We start from the raw sequence: 8,697 nt of genomic DNA, 5'->3' as shown, positions 1-8,697 counted from the left end.
GAGAGAGAGAGAGAGAGAGAGAGAGAGAGAGAGAGAGAGAGAGAGAGAAATGTGGGTAGCTAATCATGCAACTGTTAGACAAATATCTCTAGAAAATAAAGCATGTCATATTACTCTCTCTTCATTTCCTGTGTCTACTTCCAAATGACTCTTAGATTTGCCCACATGGGTTTTTCCATCTGTATGTGAAATTAATCAAAATGAAAATCAATTTGATAGAAACAAGCCATGTGTATGTGGCATCTGTAAACTTAGCACATAGCAGGACTTTCTATAGAATAAAAGTTAAAAGAACTTATGACACTGTGACACAACTAAGCTTTAATGCAGCAAAAACAGTCTTTAGGAAGCCCCTTTGAGGAAGTGGTACTGTATGTACTACGTAGCTCTAGACTTAAACTTGTCTGATTTTAACCTGACATAAGCACCCTGGGACGAGATCCCCTAATCACTTGACAACATGTCTGAAAGTCTTTCAAAGTTCAAACGGCTTACCTATACCTAAGCTTTGCTTTGGTCACTGAGCAAACCATGGGACAGGAGGGGGGAGGGGGAGGATACCAGTGACACTAAGTTGTCCCAGTTGTCCCTGTTACACAGCAATATAAAGTAGGTTCATCACAATGGAAATGAACAGTCAAAGTCAACCTCGGTGTTATGCATAGAACTGAGATCTATTGGCTTCTAGAGAATTTGGCACTGTCTGAGGCATTAGGATCAACATCTGAAGAGTCTTCAAATACTGAGACCCTTTTCCTTCCTCAGGAGGCTCAACTTAGAGGCAGATACTGATCTTATAAAAAAGAGTAGGCTACTTTCAGTAGTGAAAAGATTGAAAGTCACCTTCAAAGTGAAAGGCACAATAAAATTAGGTGTAGTTTAATCCTGTTGCTGAGACACTTCCTATTGTCAGTGGGTTCACTGTCGGAATTGAACTTTGACCACAATTAACTATGACATTGAACAACTTAAATTTGGTTTCCAGCTTCATTCTTGTAGTGAACTAACCGAGACCCCATGGGAATCAAATGTGATACTCTGTTTACAAATTCTTTGTAATCTGTCATGTTCATGTCAATTAATTAATCTTTATTTTTTGATATGCTCCAAACAGAATTAAGGGTGAAGTACACAGCTGTGAAACAATCTTACCCCTTTAGTCTGCCATTCATTAATTACCACCACCTGACACTGTCTAATGTGTAATTAATAATGCCATTTATGTCTTTCTTTTATTGATCATTGGTGTTTCTGTGAGTCGGTCTAATTGGTTAATCTCTTGGAGTAGGGAAGGGGAGGGGACAGGTTTTATGTATATTTGGGACATGGTGACATTCCTAGAGATGCTTGAATTTCATGAGATTGAGTTTTGGAAGAACTATTAAAGTAATCTTTTCCCCAATTCAACACGTCTTAAAAAAATTAAAAAAAGCAGAGGAAGCCTACACAAATCATAGACAAACTCCTTCTCACTGCCTTTACTCTCTAACAAAACCATTGACATGTCAAGTAGAAATGACATCTCAAACATCAAACTGGATGGTGACTGGAACAGAAAGAGGGACAGAGAAACTTGTAGCACAGTGCAGTAAGTGTAAGAACCATCTATTTTTGTCCTCATTCTTCTTCACCGGTAATTTCAGAAGACGGATCCATAGACATACGGCCAATATAATGGGGGAAAAATGATAACAAAGACTCAAGATGACTTGGTTACAGTGTAAAGTGGGCGTGTGGCTGTACAGTCATCACACTTTGTATTTTTCCTTCCCTTCCTGGAACAGAGACTCTCAGGAAATGAATGTCACAGTATCAGAAGGCAGAGTATTAGAGCGATTTTAAAAAATATATAGAAAAATGTAGTTTTATTCACTGTCCTTCACAAATGTCAAAGTGACCCAGCCCTGGACCATCTTATAGACCTGGACCAGCCACAAATCATGCAGCAAGAACCCAGACAAGTACAAGGATGAAGGATACTCAGCAGAGACAGTCAACCTTATGGGGTCTGGTACCATGGAGTCTTCTCTAAGACATATACAGTACCTCTCAAAAAAGAACTCTGAGTGGAAAGCATTAAGCACATATGCCCAGCATTGGCATTCTCATTGCATCTTGCTTTCCTGAAGCAACTTTCTGGGAGTTTTACATTTTCCTTCCAGTCATTGACAGAGAAGGTATTGAAGCCTCCATTTCAGAAGAATAAAAGCTGAGAATCCCTGTCCACACAGCCTGTAGCAGATCTGAGACTAGAGGCACCACACAAAAAAAAAAACACTAAATGACTCTCCATCCAAAAGGCATGCTCTGCCTGTAGCCTCCATTAGCTGCAAAAGTTCTTTGAAGAGACAAATGCTATTCTTTCAATAACATTTCCAAGTTTAGTTTGGTCTTTTTTCAACTATAAAAGGACTTGACTCTTGAATTTCAATTTTAAAGTTGCCCCTAACAACAGACACACATACATGAATATTAATGTACAGATTCATATTTGTATTTGTGTGTATGTATGAATCACAAATACAGACTAAAGTTTCTGAGATGAGACCCCAGGTTCTTTGTTGTTCTGGGGCCTGAGCAAGCAACCCTGCACATTCAATTACATCTTAGCTGAAATCTGAGAATGACAAGTAAGTGTAGCAGCAACAGCAGTCTCTTCCTGTTCTAAGTAGAAGTAGAGTGGGGTCAGAGTTGAATACAAAACACTTGTCAATACTTTCTTCAAAAAAATCAAATGACAATTTAAAAAATAGACATGCTACATTACAGTAATAAGCTGCATAGGTAGTAAAATAAATATCTATGGGACCTTTCAAAGGAAACAGTCTTTGACAGGGTTCAAAACTATTCCCACAGTTTGTATTTAAGACTACTGTCTTTGCACAATAACACACTGAATTCCTTAGGACTTCAGTACAGTACAGTACAGTACAGCCACTGCCAGCACAACATTTGGAGATCTACTCAGAGAGTGCACATTAAGAGACAGTTCAACTTAATGCATGACACTCAAACAACCAAGATCGTGACAAGACAAGGTCAGAATCTTGGTGTTGTGTAGACAGATGGCCCTTAACACTCGTCAGCAGGGCCTTTCTGCTGATGTATACATGACTTTTCCACTCACTTTCAAAGTAATTTTCACTTCAATTTAACCTAACCTGGTTGTAATTATCATTCCATTCAAATGATTCCAAGAAAGGCCTGTGTTTCTTTACACTTTCCCTTTGTTCTCACTGTGCTGTGTATATAAACTTACAGTAATTAAAAACCATTCCTAGCCAGATCAGTGAAAGCTTTTGAATTACTAACTGCTGCTCCTTTCAAAACAGAAGAAATGTTTTGGCAATGAGTCACACTTCAGTTTTGCAAAGCCACGCTTTAGTCGGAATCTAATACAAGACACATGTCCCCAGTGCCCACATTTGGACTGTTTAAGGGTTCAATGCCATCAGAGATCAAGCTTACTAAATATCATCCCACGGGGACAGCTGTGCCAAAGGGCTATAGAGTAGACAGACTCACCACTGATGACCAGACAGACAATAAGGGCTAAGACACGAGGCAAATGGTGACAGCTGAAGAAAACTTGACTACGAGGAGCAAGGCAAAGAGTCCAAAATAGGAGAAAATAACGAGGAATAGAAATGCACTCTTTCAGTCGAGGGCTTCAGCCTTGTCACAGACCTCAGAGGTTGGTCAGACATCAGATGATTAGTTATCAAGTAAGTGATATAAGGTCCGCTTTGAATCATGAATAAATTATAGCTTACTGACTGTACCAGAAGAAGGAAGGTTTCTATGTGATATCTGTCAGCTCTGGTGAACTTCCTCCTACATAGTTCAGAGAGTTCTCACGTTTCAGGAAGTATCTAGGTGACTGCTATTCTCTGCCTTCTCTACTCTGACCTGCTTTAGGGTGCTTTCAGTTACAGACCCTATTGCATGTGGACTGTCACAGACAGCGTGTCCTCACACCTTCATAGGCCACACATGCTAGCAAGTTCTCATATGCCACTTGTCCACAGTGGGTCATCCTCTGTGTGTGTGTTTGTGTGTGTGTGTATGTGTGCATGTTTGTGTGTCTGTATGTGTGTATGTTTGTGTGTATGTATGTGTGGCTTGTGTGTGTGTGTGTGTGTGATAGGAAGAGAAGGGCCATACCATTGACAGCCCTCATTAAGAAATCTTACAAAAGTGAAGGTAACATTCTTCACAGAACAATGTGTTTCATGTGGAAGCCTAGTTAGTGATCATGACGTGTACATCATGAAATCCTGCTAACGAACAGACTAGTAATACCAGCTAACAAAGAGCAACTGGGGCATGGGACATAGTTTGATTGTTTTAGGAAAGGTAAAGATGAATCTGCCCTGTGATCTAACAATTACACTCCCTGGTACATATCCAAGAGAATAAAAACACAGATATTTGACACTTCATTCATCATTGTCAAACTCTAGGAGCAGCCTGAATGTCTATCAATAAGGAGATGAATAAATAAATTGTGGCCTGTCACAAAAGCGTGTGATTCAGCAATGAAGAAGGATGAGGAATTGATCCACACAGCAAATGAATAAATTTAAACATTATGTTGAGCAACTGTCATTAGTCACTAGATGAAACATACTATACTACTTCAATCCTATGTGTTTCAAGAATAAATGAAGTAGCTATACGAGACAGCGGTTGTCTGAGTCTGTATGGTATATCAGTCAACTGCATAAAGGCACAAGGGAATCTTCTGAAATAAATTGAATGACTTATATTCTATCTTGGGCAGAAGATACATGGGCATCTGTAGCTAATAAAGTCATCATTTCATATCCCTCCATGTTATTTTGTGAAAAATATACAGTAGTGCACAATAAGCATCCCATTTCTAATGTAGGCCACCTTTCATCAGGCAGAAGTCAGGCAAACTCCTTCAGAAAGAGTAGCAAACGGAAGCAGGGGAACCCCTTCTGTGTGGATCTCTAGATCTCACAGTAAACTGTGTCTTCTCAAAGGCCAGAGCTGAGAGAAGGAGCAGGCTGAAAGGTCACAAAAACACAAAAGAACAAACAAACAAGGTTAAAGGAGCAAAGCAAATGCTTGAGCCATAAACTTAGAAATGTCACAAATAGTCTTAACTACTATTTTTTTTCTTTATGAATGGTTGTTAGCCCTTCATTGTACAATATATTTAGACACTGAGGCATAGATATTTAATTATAATAAAATACAAATGCTATCAATTTGGTTTGTAGATTGTCAATTGTCCCTGCCTATGAATATTGACTCTTTTTAAAATAATAAACTTTTAAGCACTTTTAAGCTCTATGTTAAGAGTGTTCTTATTACATCTGTTGACATAAAAATATACGTGGAGATAAAAGTGAAGGAAATCTTACCAAGGGCACATGCATCACAACAGAGCTTGGAGAACTAAGGGTCTCTAAACATCTGGAATTCTCCAGATACCAGCTACATCTTCAGAGTGGTCACAATGATAACACACTTAACGGACTGTTGTGTAACTAAAAGGAAGCATGCAGGGAGCAGTTGGTAGAGTGGTTCATTATCTCAGTTGCCTTCTGTCTCTCACTGCATCGTGACTTTCTCTGATAACAGAATTTGTTTCTTAACTGTTAGAGTGAATATTCTGAAAGAGCCACCACAGAAATCACGGACAAAGAGTACTGAGTCCTTCTCTCTAGGGATTAATCTGTGCTAACATTAATCTACCTGGGGCAGAGAACACAGGAAGCAATAAATTTGCATCCAGGGTTGATGCAGATCTAGTGAGAAGCTATAGCAGTAGCAGGCTGTTTTTACAACGTTGTAGGCTATATCGCCTCACCCTACGATGGTCCAGTGTCCACTGCACACCAGATTCTGTGTTACACACTAATTCAGTGACAGACACAGCAAAGGATTATTTACTTCCACAGCAAAAACAAGGAGGTCAGTGTGTACTTCTACAAAATAGAGCAGAAACTCACATTTCAACCCTAGACAGAAGCAATGCTCTGACCTAATCATAGGCTGACTGTTTAGATAGCCTTCCTCAGCAGGGCTGAGGGAACTTCATCCAGTACCTTCCACCTCCCTAAGTTAGTGGTAAAGAGGAGGGAAATGAGTTTAGATACTGACATTTTTTCCCACAAGTTTCTCCTTGCTCAGAAGTTCTTAACAAAATATGAAACTTCCTTCCTTGTCTCTGAGGCTGAACCTTGTAAATCACGCTCTGAAAGATACATTTATTTAAATTTCAGGTCTCAGGAGATTTTACATGCTGCATATGACCAGAATACAGCCCCAAAACTTCAACTGCTTTCCAAGAACTTAGCCTCTCTTCTCTTAGCCGATGTGCTTCTGCTTCATCCCTATCAGTCAGTGGGATATCAGAGCAACCCATCCTGAAAATATATTTTTTTTCATAATGAGGGAAGAACCAAATTTTTATGAACTTCGATAATGATCTTGATACCGCTAGTCTTTCCCCTCAACCCTTAGATCAATGCTACCTCTCAATCTGTTTCAGAGGGTAGTGCTACCATGCAGGAGATTATGAAGGATATGAAGGAAGAGGAACAGTCATTCTGAAGCAACAGATAGACTCCTCTCATCCGTTATGAAGAATAATCATATATCAGCTGAGACCGCTGAGATGATCAATCTTAGGTCAGTTGTTTAGAAGACTATAAGAAGAAAAGCTAGGCCAAGCCATGATAGGTGCACTGGGTACAGAGAAAATGTCACCTTTTCTCTCTCAGAGCTCTGACACTTGAGCACAGACTGGGGAGCTATCACATTGATCTGACTGGTTAGCTCTAAGCAACAGTAAACATCATAGGAAGATTCAAACAACTGGATCATTGCCTCAGCCAACTAGCAGTTAACCAGTAAGAAGATCTAATTATTCTGGGTCTAATAGGATTAGAGGCTTGCTAGAGTCCGAAATTTAAAATACTTTAGAGTATATGTATAGAATCAGCAATCTTCTGAAACATACACTCACAGTCTCACTCCTTGGGCTCAGAAGTGTTAGGATCTACAACTCTTAGGTTGCTAAGTAAGTAAAAGCTGTACTTTAACCACTCAGGTCCTCACTCTACCCCGAAGAGAACTTGAAGAGATGAGGGAAGAGATGAGAGATCACATGCATCAACGGGGACTATTAGCATGGTAATGAGCTGCATTTTCTATTTACACTTCCATCACTAAGATTATTTTAAGAGCTATTTTAAGGAGCAGGTTATACTTTAATTAATAGCATTTCAGGAGTGAAAGTCAGCTGCATCTCCCAAGTACATTCAAGCTCCAAACATTTTATTCCACATCAAGAGCTTCCAGCTCACCCAACACTTTAGTATCACTGCCGCTCAAGGAAGTACATCTTTTTAAAAGTCTACATAATTAGTTCCCAGAACTAAAGTTAATAAAAAGCATGAATGGCGAGCACATAAACTATTTACCTGTGGAGGATTAATAAGCATCCCCATTTCAGATGACAGGGATTGTAGGGGATTAAGACATATTGGTTAGTTCATACTATGTTAAGGTTTCAATGGGAAATACATACTACAGGTTCATGTGGCCGAATATCCTAGTCTTCAGTTAATTAGTGCCATTGCTCTTGGGGATTTTGGAACATTTTGGACGTGTGTCCTAGCTAGTAGGCACAGATCTATAGGAGTGGGTTTGTGGTGCCTATAACCCAGTCCTATTCCTATCTCAACTTCAGTTCTCTCTCTCCCTCTCTTCCTCCCTCCCCCTCTCCCCATATATATGTAAATATATATATGTATATATATATAGAAAGAATATATGAAATTTTATTTCAATTAAGAGCATACATTTTTAGAAAAGAAAGCTACTAAATACGGAAAATGATTTTGTCCATGAGATTTTATTTGGCTTTAACTTATTATGAGTAGCTATGAGGCAGCCAGCAAAGTGATAACTGCAGTAGTGATTGCTCGTGTCTCTCTATATGCTGGACCCTAAACAGTTTATGTACATTTACTCATTTAGTTCTTACAAAAAGTCCTCAAGGGAAACATACAGAAAATAGGCTTTCGTAGTCACAAAGCTGTTGAATGAAATAAATCCAGAAGCCTGGACATACAGCTCTCATCCTTACAGACTGCAGAAGACTGCCATGGCTATTTTTATTCTGTGCATATGCTGTGCATTTAGTTGGACATTCATTCCACGATTTAAGAGAGGTGACCATTCCTGGTTCTATGATGTATATAAATCCCTTCGATATGTATTTTTTCTCTACTAAATAACCTCACTAGTGGACTGTGTGTGCAAGTTCCTTCTACTCACGTTATATCCTGTTATCATAGTCAAAGCAGAAATGTCTAAGTAAAGGCAGAGTAGGTACAGTTCCTACCTGTACCTACTGAATGGTTTTTCAAGCCCATTTGCTTCCCTTGGCTTCAACAGGAACCCTCCTTGGAACATGCTGACATAACTGCTGTTAAAACTCTTCCTTGCCTCATGCTTCACTTTTGACTATTGAAATCCCACCATGCTGCTGCCATGAACGCACATCTACCTTCACAATAGCACAGAAACCTGAAGGGGAAGGTCGGGCTGCCTTCTCTCAGTGTCTCCCACCAGCTCACTACCATCCAGGAGTTATAAGAAGCACTTTCATGGACAGTATCAGATAGTGCCTAACCAGGAGAGAAGACTCACTTG

General features: G+C 39.5%; 1 protein-coding gene across 3 annotated transcripts in view; it reads right to left on the bottom strand.

Moving 5' to 3' along the window:
• Inpp4b (inositol polyphosphate-4-phosphatase type II B) overlaps window positions 1-8,697 on the bottom strand; it is a 701,452-nt gene that overhangs the window by 301,696 nt on the left and 391,059 nt on the right. The gene's annotated exons all lie outside the window — the stretch shown is intronic.

This window comes from Grammomys surdaster, unplaced genomic scaffold (genome assembly GCF_004785775.1).
Source record: "Grammomys surdaster isolate TR1022 unplaced genomic scaffold, NIH_TR_1.0 125947, whole genome shotgun sequence".
Taxonomy (NCBI): Eukaryota; Metazoa; Chordata; class Mammalia; order Rodentia; family Muridae; genus Grammomys; species Grammomys surdaster.
Note: the sequence above shows the minus strand (reverse complement) of the source record. Positions and strands in the feature narration are given on the sequence as shown.